Source organism: Pinus tabuliformis, chromosome X (genome assembly GCF_031772625.1).
Source record: "Pinus tabuliformis cultivar Carrire ecotype Pingquan chromosome X, CPIR1, whole genome shotgun sequence".
NCBI lineage: Eukaryota > Viridiplantae > Streptophyta > Pinopsida > Pinales > Pinaceae > Pinus > Pinus tabuliformis.
Window position 1 is genome coordinate 1,401,208,923 of NC_142308.1, and position 19,199 is coordinate 1,401,228,121.

Here is a 19,199-nt window from a genome sequence, read left to right on the forward strand (position 1 = left end):
TAGCCATTGGACTCCTAGTACAACATCAACACCACCCATTGGAATGGAAAGCATTGGACTATTCAACATATTCTACCATGGATAGCTTGATATTATGACACTTTCCAGAGAAATTTATGGTTCTTCCATTTGCAACCATCACTTGACACTTTAGTGCTGGATATAGGAAGCAATTAAATTCCTTCGCTATATTACAATGAATAAAATTATGGGTACTACCCAAATCAATCAACACTATTACATTTTTCTTCTTGATATGTCCTTCTATCTTGATAGTTGGAGGAGTGGTTATTCTGGCCAATGCATTACAAGATATGGTCAGATTCATTTATTCTTTCTCTAGGCTTTGTTCCTAATGTGTATCCTCTTTTTTGATGTTTCTTGTTCCTTTTCTCCTTCCTCTTCACAATCTATGTAAAATAATTTCTTCTCAGCACACTTATGACCTTTAGTGTATTTTCTATCACAACTATAACAAAGACCTTTTTCTATTTTTTCTCCCAATTGTTGTGGTGTCAAACTTGTAGGTTGTGGAAGGCTAGGGGCAACAACACGTCCATCTTTATAGTTGTGAGTGGTAGGCTTCCTTGTTGCCATAATTTTTCTTTCAATTTCTCTTGCCAACCTGAATGCCTTCTCCAGTAAATTAGGTTCCCAAATGCAAGCCTCATGTTGGATGTTATCCTTTAATTTCCATATGAACAAATCAATCATATGCTCCTCTGGAATATCTTTTACCCTTATATTCAATTTTTGGAAGTCCTCAATGTGCTCCACCATTGAACCTTTTTTTTATAGATTTATCAATTGGCTAAAAAAGGTGTTGCTTTTTGTATCCTCATAATGTGCTATCGTTTCTTCCGTAAAAATTTCCTGAGTGAAAATTTGTTTATGAGAGAAATGCCATCTAAACCATAAAACTAATTGAGTTCCAAATATAAAGTTGCAATGCATACCTTTTGTGTGTTTTTCACATTATGGATATCGAAATATTGCTCCATCTGTAATATCCATGTTACGGGATCCTTGCCATCAAACTTCCTCATATCGATATTCGGAACATGGTGGGTCTTCAATCCAACGTTATAGTCTATGAAATTATGATTAACATTTATTTTGTTATGATCATGAGTTTCTTTTACTACCCTTTCTCCATTAGTAAGCATTTCTTGTAGCAATTTTGTCAAATCTATCTTCAAATCTTCCATGTTTCCTTTAAGTTTTGCTTCTATACCATCCATCTTAGCTTCCATGCCATCCATCTTAGATTCCATGCCATTCATCTTAGCTTCCATGCCATTCTTTAAACCATCCATATTAGCTTCCATGCTTTTCTTTAAACCATCCATCTTAGCTTCTGTTACTTTTTGTGAGAGTGAAATTTGTTGCACTTGGTCTCGTAATTTTGATATATCATGTTGCATTTCTTCTTCTTCTTCATGAGTCATGCTAGAGATTTTAGGTTTATTACTAGGTGTTTCCATTTTCTTTCTTCAGGGCATCAATTAATGATAATTATGCTTCACTATGTCCTTTTAATTCTTTCAAACTAATTTTCAAACCAAACTTATGCAAACTTATAAAAATACTACACACCTTTTTTTGCTTCGTAGGAGCTCGATATTGGATCCGTTTTATCTCTATAATTGTGGATCTCCAAGGTCTAAAATTTCTTCCTGTGGTAGCCCTATAAGTACTCGTTCCAACCCCTCACGTTTGATCAAGATTGGATTCTCCAAGAAATATTTATTCCAAATCTCCCACGATAACATAATTATAGACTAGTTCAGTAAAGCGAACTTGTACGAAATTCCACATGTCATTATTTTGACCTCCGGACCTGAAACTGATACACCAAAAATTAAATTATGTCCTATTTCTGTACCATCTTGCGAAATTTCAATTTGATTCTCAGAGAGAAAGTTATGATGATTTTCCCCAAGCCACCTGTTTGAGATATAATTCTGGAGCCTGCAAAAACCCTAACTTCCTTGGATCACATCTCCGGACATATAGCGAGACAAGATCTAAAATATGTACCCGAAGTTCATAAATATTTCAACTCAACTGGGTTTCAATTTCTCTAACTCGTCGAAAAAAAAAATGTTATAGCGAAAATTCCATGATTACCTGTTTGAAGTAGTGAAACCCTAGAATCCAAAGCTCTGATACCAATTGTTATGGAACCAGCTCATAAAATAGAAGAAAATATAGAGCAACGACTTCAAAATCAGCTTCTTCGAGGGTGAAACCTCCTTTACATTACACAAATGAACAATTCTTGGATGATACAAATGACAAGACCTCCTTTCTGTATATAGGAGTCTAAGGGGTCACAATATAGTCAAAGTTGACTTAACAATAATAACGTAAGGGAACAACAATATCAATAGTGGGCTTCAATGGGGCATAATAATAACAATATGGGGACAACATGGGAAAAAAAATAACAATAAGGGGCTACAATGAAAATAATAATAATGGAATACACTAGTATTATAGGGGCCTAACCTATATGATTTAATAGTAAGAAACTAGGTAGAAGAAGTTGACATGGACCAAGGGTTATAAGTTGAAACATGAAAAGAAAATGCTTTCGAGCTTAGTGAAAGATGGGTTTAAGAAGAGTGAATTAGTAAAGGTATCAGTCCCTATGTCAACAAAATGGTTGATTCAGAATATGATGAAAGGTAAAAGTGTTCCTCCTCACTCAACAAAAATCAATTTGGAAACCCTAGGGTTCTAGTCACAAACCCTAGGGAAACGTTAAATGAAAAAAGAGTTGATAGTTGGAAACTAGGTAACATAAGTTGATATAGACCAAGGGTTATAAGTTGAAACATGAAAAGACATGAAAAGAAAATGGTTTCAATCTCGAGGAAAGATGGGTCAAAGAAGAGCATACAAGTAAAGGTATCGGTCCCTGTGTCAACAAAAATGGTGATGAAGAGTATGATGAAAAATAAAAGAATTCATCCTTAATCAATCAAAATAAATTTAGAAACCCTAGGGTTCTAGTCACATGGTGTTAGGCCCCTATACTACCAGTGTAACCCCTTATTGTTATTAGTAAAACCCACTTATTATATCAATGTACCCATGTAGTGCCCATATTGTTACTATTGTGCCCCATAGAAGCCCACTATTGTTATTATTGTGCCCTTACATTATTATTGTTATGTCGGCTCTGATTAGGTGATGACCCCTTAGACTCCTATATATAGAAAGGAGGTCTTTTCATTTGCATCATCCAAGAATTGTTCATTTGTGTAATGTAAAGGAGGTTGCCCCCTCGAAGAGGCTGAATTCTAAGGCGTTGATCTCTCTTTTCTATCTTTTTGTGAGTTGGTTTCATAACATTTGGTATCAGAGCTTTGGATTCTAGGGTTTCGCTGCTCCAAACAGGTCATTGTGGAATTTTTGCTATAACTTTTTTTCTGTGACGTTTCAGAAGCTAAAACAAAAACCCATTTGAGAAGAAATTGCGCTGAATCTCGAGTCTGAATTTTTCATCTTTTCGCGCTATATTTGCAGAGATATGATCTAAGGAAGTTGGTCTTTTTGCAGACTGCCGAATTACATTCCAAATAGGTGACTTGGGGAACATCGTCATAACTTTGTCTCTGGGCATTGGATTGAAAATTCGTAAGAAGGTACAGAAAGAGGATGGACTGTAGTTTCTTGTATATGTTTTTAAGAGCCAAAGGTCGAAACAGTGACACGTGGCACGTCGTACAAGTTCACTCTACTGAACTAGTCTATAATCAGGTCACTGTGGGAGATTTGGCATAACTCTTCCTTGGAGGACCCAATTTGGATCAGACTGGTGGAATTGGAAAGAGGACGCAGAGGGCTACTGCAGGTCACAATTTCAAAACTTAAGGATCCAAAAGTACAGAGTTACAGTCGTATCAAGATCGAGCTCCTAAAATCAAGAAAAAGCAAGATGAGGAAGTTTGATGGCAAGGATCCAGTAAATTGGATACTTCAGATGGAGCAATATTTTGATCTACATGGTGTACCACTATTACAAAAGGTGTGTATTGCATCTTCATATTTAGAACCAGATCAATTTTTATGGTATAAAGGCCTTTGTTCTCGTAAACAACTTGTTACGTGGTCAATTTTCACGGAGGAAATGATAGCACATTATGAGGATACAAAGAGCAACACCTTCTTTACAGCAACACCACAACAATTGGAAATAGTAAAAGGGCTTTGTTACATAATGGAAATTAAAATTATGGCAACAAGGAAGTCTACCCCTCACAACTATAAATATGGAAGTGTTGTTTCTCCTAGCCTTCCACAACCTAAAAGGGTTACACCACAACAATTGGAAGAAAAAAAGAGAAAAAGGGCTTTGTTACAATTGTGATTGCAAATGCACTAAAGGTCATAAGTGTACTGAGAATAAATTATTTTACATAGAATATGAAGAGGAGGAAGAAAAGGATCAAGAAACATCAAAAGAAGAGAATATACGCTAGGACCCAACCCCAGAGAAAGAAGAAATGAACCAGGCCATATCTTGTAAAGCATTGGCAAGAATTACCACTCCTCAAACTCTCAAGATAGAAGGACATATCAAGAATAAAAAGGTGCAAGAAGTGAAAGATCACATCTAGAAAGAAGAAATGAATCCAACCATATCTTGTAATTCAATGGTTGGAATTACCACCCCTCAAACTATCAAGCTATAAGGACATATCAAGAAGAAAAATGTTCAAGAAGTGAAAGATCACATCAAGCATCACGAAATGAATCTGAACATATCTTGTAAAGGATTGGAAGAAATTACCACTCCTCAAACTCTAAATATAGAAGGACATATCAAGGAGAAAAAGGTTCAAGCAGTGAAAGATCACATCGAGCATCAACAACAAGTTCTCCAACTTTTAAAGGATAACGCCACTTCGGTGCAAAATCAAACGAAACAACAGGTAGATCAACATCGTAGTAAAAATGTTTTGATGTAGGTGATTGGGTATTTTTACTACTACATCTCAAGCAAGCTATTTATGAGAAGGAAATGTTGGCAACACTTCATGCACTTAAAAAATGGCGACCTTACCGAATGGGAAGACTCTTCAAGGATGAGGATGTGGAAGCATTGTTTTGTGCTATTTCTATTATCCAACCAGATTGGATAAATGAAGCAAGGGTTGAATGGAATAAGGAAGAAGAAGAATGGCCACTTATTCAAAAGTTGCAAAAGATCCCAATTCAAACAATATTGCTAGAAATTGAAGAGGAAGGAAAAATCATATTGGAACCTGGAGCAGTCACAGAAACAAGAACCCGACAGCTACGAAATCGATCAATTTCAGAGTATCTCTTCAAGTGGAAGAACTTACCCGCTGAAGATTCCACATGGGAGGACAAGAATTTTATACAGAAGAATCAAGAACTACTCAAGCGTTGAGGACAACACTTTTTGAAGGAGGGGGGCATGTTAGGCCCCTATACTACTAGTGTAACCCCTTATTGTTATTAATACAACCCACTTATTCTATCGATGTACCCATGTAGTGCCCATATTGTTACTATTGTGCCCCATAGAAGCCCACTATTGTTATTATTGTGCCCTTACATTATTATTGTTATGTCGGCTCTGATTATGTTATGACCCCTTAGACTCCTATATATAGAAAGGAGGTCTTTTCATTTGTATCATCCAAGAATTGTTCATTTGTTTAATGTAAAGGAGGTTTCCCCCTCGAAGAGGCTGAATTCTAAGGCGTTGATCTCTCTTTTCTATCTTTTTGTGAGCTGGTTTCATAACACATGGACCAAGGGTTCTAATTTGAAACATGAAAAGAAAAGGGTTTTGAGCTCAGGTAAAGACGGGTCGAAGAAGAAAGCAGGTCAGTAAAAGTATCAGTCCTTGTATCAACAAAAAGGGTGATTCAAAATATGAAGAGAGGTAAAAGAATTTTCATGATAATGTGAATTGTATGTAGGAAGCTCCTGAAGATGATATAATCCTTATGAAACATGTAACTAATGGAAACCATTCTATTCTGATAAATAAATCAGTTCGCAAGCAAGGAAATAAATCAAAAACACCTCATACTATTGCATGTAAGCACACCTGAAGACATAAATTTTCTTTAGGAAAACCAAGTGAATCACATACATAATACAAAGTGAAAAATAAATGGTTAATTTTCCCTTTAATTTGAATGTGTGAAAAAGTCAACAAAAAATATTATTGGAGGTTTTGTGTATGAGAAAAATTCCTAAAAAGACCTAGCACCATTTTGCTCAAGTAGTAACTAGGCCTTATGAAGATTTTAAAATAGGGTATTGGGGCCACATCATAAATTTCACTAGCGACGCTTCCTGTAGCCAAAAAACCAACCAAGTTATGTAGAGGTTTATAGTGGCCAAACGTACTAAGGCTTTCTCCAAAGAGCGAGTGACACTTCTAGTAGCCTAGCCAAGATCAACTCAGGTCTAAGTGCTCTCGCACCTCAACCTATAGGGAAAGATTCCCTAATATTTGACCATTAAGTTACTTGTGTGCAGTGGGAATGGATGAATCTCAGTGTCCGGTTATCAGTTTTGGACCCAGAACCCTTGCCAAGTGTCGAGAGACAACACGAAGGTCCATGATAATCTTCCACCTAGGCCTTAGCCGCTTCATGGGTTTCTCTCCATGTACTGGATTTGTCACTAGATGATGCAGGATTTTAAGCTCCCTAAAAGACAAATTTCTATGTTTCAATATGAAAAACAACCATGACAGCTTATGTGTTTCCTATCGCCATGGTCCTAGCCTAAACTATAAATTATCTTGTGGCCCCTGTGGGGAATTTAGTGTGTTCAGGTTAAGATTGTTTTTAGAAAGGCTTTGCTTCACTTAGGGTGTGCAACAAAATATAAGCTCAAATAAATTAGGTACAAAGATTTCAAAAAGAGGATACCCTTCATACAAATTTTAAGTGAGCTTAGTTTGTGGGGTGAATGTGCGTGCAAGTGAAATTATGAGCATACAAAGTGTGAATTTATGTGGATATGTGATGATCTTTTACAATTCCCTTAATTAAAATATGTGATGTTTGTTCCTTGCAAGAAAAGAAATGATGTGTGGATGATGGGCCACTTACTTCTTTCCTAATTATACTATGTGAGCATATGTTTGTGTGCAAAATTTCAAAGTAAAATATAAGCAATTACTCTACTTGTAATGGTTAGTAAACCAAATTGGTTAGTAGTGATGGTGTGTGCAAGGTGAATCTAGTGCACATACAAAGTGTTTGAATTGCAAGTATGTGGATATGTGGTTCATGATCCTTTAATACAATTCCCCTAATTACACTATGTGATGTTTGTTCCTTGCAAGAAAAGAAATGATGTGTGGATGATGGGCCACTTACTTCTTTCCTAATTATACTATGTGAGCATATGTTTGTGTGAAAAATTCCAAAGTAAAATATAAGCTTCAATTACTCTTGTAATGGTTGGTATAACAAATTGGTTAGTAGTGATGGTGTGAGCGAGGTGAATCTAGTCAACATACAAAGTGTTTGATTGCAAGTATGTGTGAAATATGTATTATTTAGTTATAATACGTAGTTGAATATATAATTTTCTATACATGGTTAATAAAATACAATATTTTCAATTTTTCAAAAATTTAATTTGATAGATCATAAGAATATTGGCTCCATTCACTAAGTGAAGCATTTGACCTTTTTCAAACTGAGTTATTCTTAGAAAAAAAATTTCTTTTCTTGAAGATGCTATAGAAATTCCTTGTATATTCAAACTAATTATGTATTTTTCTAAAACAAAGACTTGAATCTACTCTACTCATCAATGGAAACAATTAATTGATCGAGAAATCACTAAGCATACAAGAGAAAGAATTCAATCAACACATTACATAATTATTTCTTGGGGAAAACCATAGCTAAAAACCCCTACTATCTGTATATTGCATTAGTTAGAAAATATGAGAAGATTACGATGCTTTGCTCAAGCCCGAGCAACCTCTGCACTATCTCTAACTGCTTCACAACTTCCTAGACAAGCCTAGGCCAATAATTAACCAAATTTTGGCTTTCCCAAGTCCCTATTTCCTTGTGTTGTTTCCTTGGAAATTAGCCCCCAATTAATTAGGGAAATTCCTCAATATAAATTGCGCAATCCTCATAGGCCTTCCTTTGACTACATGCACCACCTGTACAATTCATATGATTATACAATTGATAGTACACTGCCCTTGAACTCCAATCTCAATTGGGTAACTCTCGGATATGACATGCATGAATTATTTATGAATGAATCATCAGTTAACTAGTTGAACCCTTGAAACAACACCTCACTATCTGACCTGTACTAGCTCCTCCATTAGTTGGAACTAGTTTAATTGAATTTAACCCATTTAAACTAAATTAATTAATTACAACTCAAAATAAACTCAACTAGGACTCCTATAAAGTAGGAGACATTCTACATGACTCAATTTAGACCCTCGGCTTGAATTAACTGAGCCAACAAATTCAAATTAACTTAGTTAACTCGTACAAGTTGTCTTATGATATGTGGAATTACAATTTTATTCCTAATTTAATTCAAGGACAAAATTAAATCAGGATTTTCTTATTGCATTTTCAACACTCCCTCTCAACAAGAAAGGGATCAGATACGCCAACACTGCCTCCATGGAACTCAAATTTGCCTCTTAAAAATGCCTTAGTCAATATTTTTGCATCCTGTTCCTCTATAGGAATGTACTCTAGCCACATGATTCTCCTCTACACACAATCTCGTAGATGGTGATACCAGATGTCGATATGCTTGGACTGATCATGAAAAACTAGATTCTCAAAGAGTTCGATACAAATCTGATTGTCATAGTAAATCACTGTAGGATCCATCTGCTGACCAAATAACCCAACATGAATCTTCCTCATCCAGATAGCCTCACAAGTTGCTTGACTAGCAACCATGTACTCTGCTTCCATCAAACTGAGTGCAACTGATCTCTTCTTCCCATTGTACTAAGAAATTGTTGTTGACCCAATACTGAAGATTCTCCTTGATGTTTTCTTCATGTCAGATGGACTCCTTTCCCAATATACATTTGTGAAGCCTTGCAACTTCATTCCCTTTGTTTGTCTGTACCAAAGACCAAACTCAGTGTTGCCTCTGAGGTATCTAAACACATGTTTAATTTCTTTCCAATAGAGTTTGGTTGGATTAACAATTGCTTGACTAATTTGGTTAACTGAAAAACATATGTCCGATCATGTGTTCACCAAATACATAAGTGAACCCACAAGCTACTTGTAAATAGTAGCCTCCGCTACTTCACCTAAAGTAGCATCTCCCTTTGTCCAATTTCCTGTTAGAGGAGTCTCCATGGGTTTGTTTCTCTCCATGTCGAACTTCTTCAGTATCTCATTGCCAATCTTTCCTTGTGAGACAAACATTTCCTCATCTCCTTGCCATACTTCCATACCAAGGAAATAATGCATGAGCCCCAAGGCCTTCTTTTTGAATTCTCTTGCAATATTTTATCAACTTCTCATCACCTATTAGAATTAAATCATTGACATATAATACTGTAATCAATAATTTACCTTCAACCACAATATGGTAAAGGTTTGCATCTACTTCACTTTACGCAAAGCCCAACTTGGTGAAATAACTATCAATCTTGGTGTATCAAGCACGAGGTGCTTCAATCCATACAATGCTCGCCTGAGTCTACACACATGCAACTCTCTGTTGAAGGTCTCAAATCCTTCTGGGTGCTCAATGTACACCTCTTCCTCAATCACTCTATTGAGGAATGCTTCCTTCACATCCATCTGATGTATCTTCCATATCATCTGTGCTCAAAATGCTATAATAGATATGATTTAAGAGCACCTTGTTTCTCGAGCAAATGTCTCCTCGTATTCAATTCCCTCCACCTGAGAGAACTTCCTTGCCACAAATATGGCCTTGTGTTTCTCGACAATCCCATATGCTGCTTGCTTAACCTTGTAAATCCATATGGAACTCACCACTGAATTGTCTTCTGATCTTGTGACCACTTCCCAAACATTTTCTTTGATAATGGAGTCATACTCCTCTACCATTTTCTCAACCCATACTAGTTCTACACTGCTTCCTCGAATGATGATGGTTCAATCTCTACACTCTAGCTCATCAGATCCATGTAGCCAGTGTACCAATCTGGTGACCTCCTCTATCGGCGCTGTGATGTGGGTGCTCCCACATTCTCTCTAGCATCATGAATCAATCTATCAACTTCTCTGGTGTGATTCCTTCCATCTATGGAATTCTCTGCATGAGTGGGTGCTTCCACTCTCTTCTCCTTTGCATGTTGATTCTCCACATCATCCTGAGGTTCTTCCTTTGGAGCTAAAATCTCCTCATATGCATGTAACTGAAGCTCCCTCTCAAGGGAACGTCTCATGGCCTTCTCTTCATTGAAATTCACATCTATACGAACCACTGTCATCTTGTGAGATGTAAGGTACACCCGATAGTTGTGAGGTGTATCATTGTACCCCACAAATATGCCCAACTCAATTTTCAACTCTAGATTTGTACTTGAATCCTTGGTAACATGATAGTAAACTGATGAACCAAATATCCTAAAGTGTGACACATCTGGTTTCTTCCCTAAAAAATATTATTCTTGTGTACTCATCCTGATAATCCGATGAGGAATCCTATTCTACACATATACAGTTGTGTTGCATGCTTCAGCCCACAAGTGCAATGATAGGCTATGATCATGTAACATTGCTCATGCATCTCCCACAATACTTATGTTCTTCCTTTCAGCCACCCCATTATGTTGTGGGTTATGGGTAACTATTAATTGCTGTCAAATTCCTTCTGATGCACATCAGTTCTTGAATTCATTCAACACAAATTCTCCATTTTTATCGCTCCTAAGAGCCTTCACATTCTTGTCAGTGTCTTTCTAAACAAGTGCTTTAAATTCACAAAATTTAGAGAATGTATGATCTTTCTTCTGCATGAATAAAATCCAACACTTACGTGAGAAATCATCTACAAATATTACATAATACATGTGCTTGGATATGGAGGCTGTCGACATCGATCCACACACATCTCAGTGAAATCTTTCAAGGATCACTTGTTCTTGACTATACTTTGGATGTATCTCTCTGCTCTATTGCACCCTTGGGAAGTCCTATAGAAACATGTTACATGATATTTAAAGCTCCAAGGTGAAGATGGCCCAATCTTCTATGCCATAATTCACCAATGTATCGGCTCTGCACCTTCTCTGCTTTTGTGCTCATTTTTTCACACTCTTCTACATCCAATTTGTAGAGGTTCTTCACCTTAACCCTAATTTGCTTCACTTGTCCTGAGGCTATGTGACGAAGGAAGGCCTTTCCTTTGATAAATATCACATCGTAGTTATGGTCCTCCAACATAGCAACTGAAACTAAATTCTTCTTTAGACCTGGAACATACATGATATATTTTAATGTGAGAGGAGAACCAGGCTCCCTCTTAAAAGCAACAATACCGATGTCGGTCACGCTATACCTTCCATCATATCCCATCTCGATGTGCATTTGGAGGTCCTTCTCCTCCAAGTCACTGAAAAATTCTTTGTTTTCGGTCATATGGAATGAGGCTCGACTATCTAGATACCACACACTACCCATGACCGATGTCACCATGCAAGCAACGAGGGTGAAATCCAAATCGAATTGTGAAGCAAGAGCTTCACCTAATGCTCCTCGTGAAGGATTATTTTTTACCTTCTTATGCAAACACTTCGTGGCATAGTGTCCCAACCCATGACAATGAAAACATTTAATCTTCGAGAAGTCCTTCTTCTTTCTGCCTTGATTGGAATCTCTTTTGGATTGGAATTTCTTTCCTCCCCCTTCATCATTTTTCCATCTAAGGCATAGTTTTCCTCATCATCATGCTTGTATGCAGTTCCATCTCTGGTGCCCTGCCTTATCTCTTCTTGCACCAAATCGAACCACGAAATCTCCCACTTTGGTAGATGCTCCCTCCCATTTACCAAATCTTGATAGTTGTGCCAGCTCTTGGGAAGGCCTAGAAGTGCTAGGTTGACTAGATCATCTTCAAAAACTATAATACCGTCACTCCCAAGCTCATCCTGACATTGGGTGAACCTGCTCAAGTATTGTGGTATGGTGTCACCATTCTCCATTTTTATCTTCTGAAGCTTGTACTTCAGTGCCAACTTCCTATGGTCACTGCTGTTCTAAAACAAGTTGATCAAGGCTTGCCACATTGCATATGGTGTATCCTTCTCGTGGAGGTTCAAGAAAATATGATCTCGAACTCCTTATAGTATGATCCTTCTCGCCTTTGCAACAAATTTCCTCCACTCTACCAGATCTTGAGCATCTGTTGTTGGAGGCTTAGGAATATATTTGTCTATGAATTCCTTCAGCCCATTATCTTCCAATACTGCCTCCATCATGTCCTTCCAAGAAATATAGTTCAATCTACACTCAAGGGCATATTCGATTCTCAATCCATAGAATGACATCCCACTGGCTCTAAAGAATGATACTGCAAATTCAATTTCACCTACAAAAGACAAACTTGTATTTTCCTCTTCTACAGTGATTTTTGCTCCGATATCATGTATAAATTCCTTGTAGATTCAAACTACTAATGTAATTTTATAGAACAAAATAATTGAACCTACTCTACTCATCAGCGGAAACAATTAATCGATCGATAAGTCACTAAGCATACAAGAGAAAGAATTCAATCAACACTTACACAATGGTTTCCTGGGAAAAACTACAACTAGAAACCCTTTCTATCTGTATATTGCATTAGTCAGAAAATATGAGAAGATTACAATGATTTGCTCAAGATCGAGAAACCTCTGCACTATCTCGAACTATCTCACAACTCTCTAGATAAGCCTAGGCTAGTAATTAACCAAATTTTGGCTTGCCCAATTCCCTATTTCCTTGGGAATTACCCCCCTATTAATTAGGGAAATTCGTCAATATGAATTGTGCAATCCTCATAGGCCTTCCTCTCACTGCATGTACCACCTATACAATTCAAATGATTATACAACAGATAGTACACTTCCCTTGAACTCCAATCTCAATTAGGTAACTCTCATATTTGACATGCATGAGTTATTTATGAGTGAATAATCAGTTAACTAGTTGAACACATGAAGAAACACCCCACTGTCTGACCTCATACTAGCTCCTCCATCAGTTGGAACTAGTTTAACTGACTTTAACTCAGTTAAACTGACTTAATTAATTACAACTCAAAATAAACTCAACTGACGCTCCTATAAAGTAGGAGACACTCTACATGACTCAAGTTAGACCCTGAACTCAAATTAACTAAGCCAACTAAGTCAGATTAACTTAGTTAACTTGTACAAGTTGTCTTGTGATGTGAAATTACAATTTTATTCCTAATTTAATTCAAGGAAAAAATTAAATCATAATTTTCTTGTTACATTTTCAACAGAGACTAATATAAATCCTAAACTAAAAGTGAGTTCTACAACAAAGTGAATCATTTCAAGACCTTTTCCAAATTTACTTATTCTTAGCAACAATAGTTATTTCTTCAAAAGGCTATATAATCCCAAATTAAAAGTGATCCCTATTGTAATAAGGTAAATATTATATTTTTTTTCATATATATCATATGCTAAACATTTCAATTATTTAAATCCAATGTCAAATATTTAAATCTACTCATTTGTATAATAATTTGCAAGGTTGTTGAACTAAAGAATAATAGAAATTAAGTTTAAACTCTTATATAGGAAACTTCTAAATACATATTTTAGAGAGAATTATTACTTAAAGAACTTAATGATGTGGCGAATCTTTTAAATTTGAAAGAATGAGAGATTCTTGAAAAATCAAGCTAGTGATTACCAAATTGAAGGGCCAAATTTATTTCATGAGATAAAACAAAATATATATGTATAAATTCATACAAATTTATTCAACTATAAGATAAGTTGTGATTGAAAAACCATACAATACATAAATACACACTCCATGATACAATAAGGAACCTATTCAACTAATTTTTAAGTATGTTAATATTTGAAAGCCTACTATACAAAATCAAATTAGTTGGAAAACAATTTCTTCATTAGAAGCACCATATCATTTAACATTTTAAAATGTGTAACTAAAATTTGCCATAAAACAATAGTAAGAATAACTTGCTTAAAGGAAGAACTTATCATAGTTATAGAGAATTTCACAATTCCAAATAAAAAGTGGAAGAAATGTGGGACGATAAGGACAATGAAATTGTTGATAAGGAAACAAAAAGAAATCAAGAGATAGAGGTTTTATTAGATTTAGAGAACAAGGAAGATGCTTAAAGGTCTTATCAACAATGAATGTACATTGTTATCATTTGTGGTGAAGAGGGGTGCAAATGATTTGAGTGTTTTTTTGGGGAATGTGCATGGAAATTTTAGCAGAACAATCAAGTGGGGAACAAGGAGGGGTAAGAGGATTTAAAAGCTATATGTTTCTACAAGGAACCTTTTTTATGCTCGTGCAAAGATGGATACTCAATGTATTTTATGTTTTCAATTATTTTCATCAAATCTTGACAAAGTTTAAAATAAATAACATTTTTTTACTTTTGAACCATATTTTGCAATATATTTCATAATTACATATGTTGAGAAACAACTAGATGAATTTAATCGACATTAGATTGCCATAGTCTAAGAAAATTAACATTGTAAACATTTCTAGCATATCATCAATATAAGCATGCTAATTTATTTCTTTTGCATTTATTATTTATAAATTCAACATAGATTAATCACATGAGTCTTCCATGGATCATGTTGAAAAATGTAGAAATAAATTCTTAATTTGATTTTGCCTTGATAAAATTGAGAAAATTCAAATTTCCACATCAACGGACAACTTGGATGATGTTAAATTGTGTGACATGGCTTGTGTCACCTAGTTTTCTCAGTAAATTTGAGTTGGAGGAGTTAAAGTTCATTTTTTCATGTGTGATTGCTAATTTGTAGCAATCAAGGTCAATTATTTCATGTTGTTTTCAGTTAAACTAGTTCCAACTTTTGGAGGAACTAGTGGCAGGTAAGTTACGCAATGGGACTTCAGTCAAACTCTGTGATCATCCAATGAACTGATCAATCAACCCAAAATAGATAGTGCATGTAGAGAATTGTAGTTACCGAGTTGAGGTGGAGATTCCAAGGCAATGTAACATCAGTTGTAGACTAGTCTTAAGTGTATAAGTGTTGCATGTAGTCAGAGGATCGGGCCTATAGGAATTGCACAATAAATTTGAGGAATTTCCTAAATAATAGGGGCCTAATTCCTCAAGGAACAATACAAGGAAATAGGAGCTCAAGCAGAGGCACAATTTGACTAAGTTTGGGTTAGATCCTTTCAGTGAGCAAAGATATAGGTTATGCACTTGTAGGGTGTGCTCAGTTAAGAAAAGCAATTGTAATACATCTCTATTCTTATGATTTAATGCAAGAATGCATTAGGGCTTTTTTTTGTTACATGTATGTGATTTCTTATTACATGTCTAAATTTTTCGTTCTAGATTGTGAATTACTTTCCGCAGAGAAATAAAGTAAATTTGTGTTTTTTGATCTTGGTTAAAATTTCATGAGAAGTTGCAAATATACATCGTAATTTCTACAAAGCATTATAGTTGTATGCAATAATACACTCCTTTTTGTGCAAGCACGAATCTGCACTACACTTTATATGCCTTTAAAAAAACTTGTTCTTTTAAAAAATTCTCATAACCTTCAATTGAGAATTGAAAGAAGAAACTTGTGAGGTTTTCAAAGGTAGGGATCATCATTTGAGATTCAAATAACCATTGAATGCTATATATAATGATGAATGTTATGAAAGTTTAATGTTGTTAAATATATGGTTAACAAAGAATGTCTTAATAGTTCATGCACATTGGAAGTAGGGATATTCTTGCTCCTTGTAGATATTGCCACATTTTCTCTCTTTTAACTCCTACTTTGGATATCAAACATTAATCAAACTAATTTTTATAGGTTTTGGAGCACCTACCTGGAAAACATTTTTTATAATCCCTCTTGTAAATAAATTGCCATGAATTGTAATTCATGTAAATAATATATGGAAATTATGTTCCAATGGTTTTCTTTGGTTAAATCACATCCTTAGTTTTTGTGGGTTATCTTAAACCATTACAATTCAAAGGTGGTTCATAATTTGTATGAATTCAAGTGGTTTCAAAAAATTCCAATAAATCATGGTTTCAAGTAATTTTCAATAATTTGCATGGTTTCAAGTGGTTTTCAATAATTTGTATGATTTCAAGTGGTTTTATTTAGTTTTTGTTACATCTCATTTTTTAAATACATGGTATTACTTTCAATGCTTATTTTATCTTAGTTTTATTGTTTCATTCTCCATTTGTTTCTAGTTTTCAATCATATTTCTTAATGCATACAATATGGAGCAAGTAATATGAGAAGTGAGACAATTTGAATTACCTGTATTTGCATGAACTTCTTGTTCTCTCAATGTCTGATGTCTTTTTCTCATCCTTTCTCTAGCTTTCTCTCGTATTTCCTTTGTGGATGGAAATTTCTTTCCTTTTCTAGATCCAAATCTCCAATTTCCCATGTTTGTTGTGAATCTTTGTGTAATTTTCATGCTCTGATATTTATCTATGAAAGCATGTTTGCTATTTGTTTTCTACAATCAAATTTAGACACTAAACTATATTTTGGCAATAGAGGCCTGATCGAGCCCTTGATCCATATGGTTTACCATTAATACCATTAATAAAAGTTGGTAAGGGTGTTGGTGGGTTAGACTTTTTAATGGCTCGATCGAGTTGCAAGTTAACCACCTATGTCGCTCGATTGAGAAATTTAAATTTTGAATTTAAAAGCTCGATCGAGCTCTTGAAGGCTTAAGAATCACTATTTTAGCACCTCTTCTACAAATTTCTCTGCAACCCCATTTGTACCATATCGAATTAGGGTAGAATTTGTCCTTAAGTGGTAGAGTTGATCATGCTAGATTCGTGAAAGAATCCTATATCCCATGGGATATGAATTTGACACTTTCAAATTCATATGATATTTTTCATGTAATTTCTTTTAAACATAACACTTGAAATTTTTTTGGATAGTTTCAAAGGGGCTGAATAAAAAATCAATAAAATAAAATATACACAACGAATTAAAAAAAAATATCACTATCTTGGTTTACGAGTCCTATTCAAAAGGGTATTCTTGGTTTTTCAATTTATTTAAAGAGTTGAAAAAAAATTGTCTCCAAAATGCAATTGAAATATTACTTGGCCAACTTCAAAAAATAATAAAAAATGTAATTTTGCATAAAAAATATTTTTTTAATATGAAAAACTTAGTTCTCTCCGTGTAGATCATGCTTATATATATATATATATATATATATATATATATATATATATATATATATATATATATATATATGTATATATAGATATATATATATATATATATATATATATATATATATATATATATATATATATATATATATACGAGTTGTCTTTAGTGTGACTTTTTGGAAGTTTTTCTGGTGGATTTTTCTGGTCTAATTTCTCTAAAATCCGGCAGGAATTCATTGAAATCACAAGTTTGATGGGTAATCCCTGCACAATAGAAGTGCCCTAGGGGTTTTTCAAGGTGTTGAACCGATATATATACCCAAAAAACTTGTTTAACACAAATCAAGATTTCACCACAAATTTAGACGCCGAATTCCGGCACCAGAAACGCCAAAAAGTCGCACTAAAGACATACTATATATATATATATATATATATATATACAAGTTGTCTTTAGTGTGACTTTTTGGAAGTTTTTCTGGTCTAATTTCTCTAAAATCCGGCAGGAATTCATTGAAATCACAAGTTTGATGGGTAATCCCTGCACAATAGAAGTGCCCTAGGGGTTTTTCAAGGTGTTGAACCGATATATATACCCAAAAAACTTGTTTAACACAAATCAAGATTTCACCACAAATTTAGACGCCGAATTCCGGCACCAGAAACGCCAAAAAGTCGCACTAAAGACAACTCATATATAGATATAGATATATATATATATATATATATAGATATAGATATAGATATAGATATAGATATAGATATAGATATAGATATATATATATATATATATCTATATATATATATATATATATATATATATATATATATATTACACATTTTAGACTAAGTTATGCTATGTGAACACACACATACCTCTTAAGTTTTGTGAAAATTTGCAAGGATATATATTGCATTTAATGGAAAATTAAGAGATTATACGACACCAATTTTTTTTGCAAAAAATAACATTAATACAACAACATAATTCTCCACATATTGTAAATTCACAATGCTTACATGAATTTTGAGGGGTGCAATTCAATAAAAGAGGAAAAACTTGAAATTTCATCGCCACATTTGGCCCAAAAGTGTAAACAATCTTCATGCTTTCACCCTATATAATAAGATCGAATCAAATTTAATTTAATAATTTATAATTAGTTGTTTAGTTATTTACATAGATAAGTAATAAAATGAGTAGACATGAAGATATATGAAAAGACTCACTAATAAACAAAATGGTTTTTTGCATGGAATTTAAGAATGCAATCCTAAGCAGGTTTGTGGTGTTTTGTTATTTAAAATACATTTTTGAATGCATAAATGGAAAACCTTTGAGGCACTCAAATTATGTAGATTGAACAACTTACACTTGAAAATTTTAAAAATCTCTACTTGATTTTAGTTAAAATTTACCCAAAAAGTACCAAAAAAAACTTTTCTTCTATTAGTTAAAATATGCTTATATAAAAATATTTGTAAAAATACACACAGTCTTTCTTTGATAAACCTTTAATTACAAAGAAAAAATGCCATATATATGAACTAATCTCTGACTCTCTTTTATCTTTTCTTTTAAACTAGAACCAAGGATATATTTTGTATCAAAAAGAATACACGTTTAATGCTCAGAGTCATTACATCATACAAACAATACAATCCATGAGTCATTACATCATACAAACAATACAATCCATGAGCTTGGTCTGAACAAACAAAAGCTCTTTCATCCACCTATAGAACTTTTTACCTATTTCCTTCAA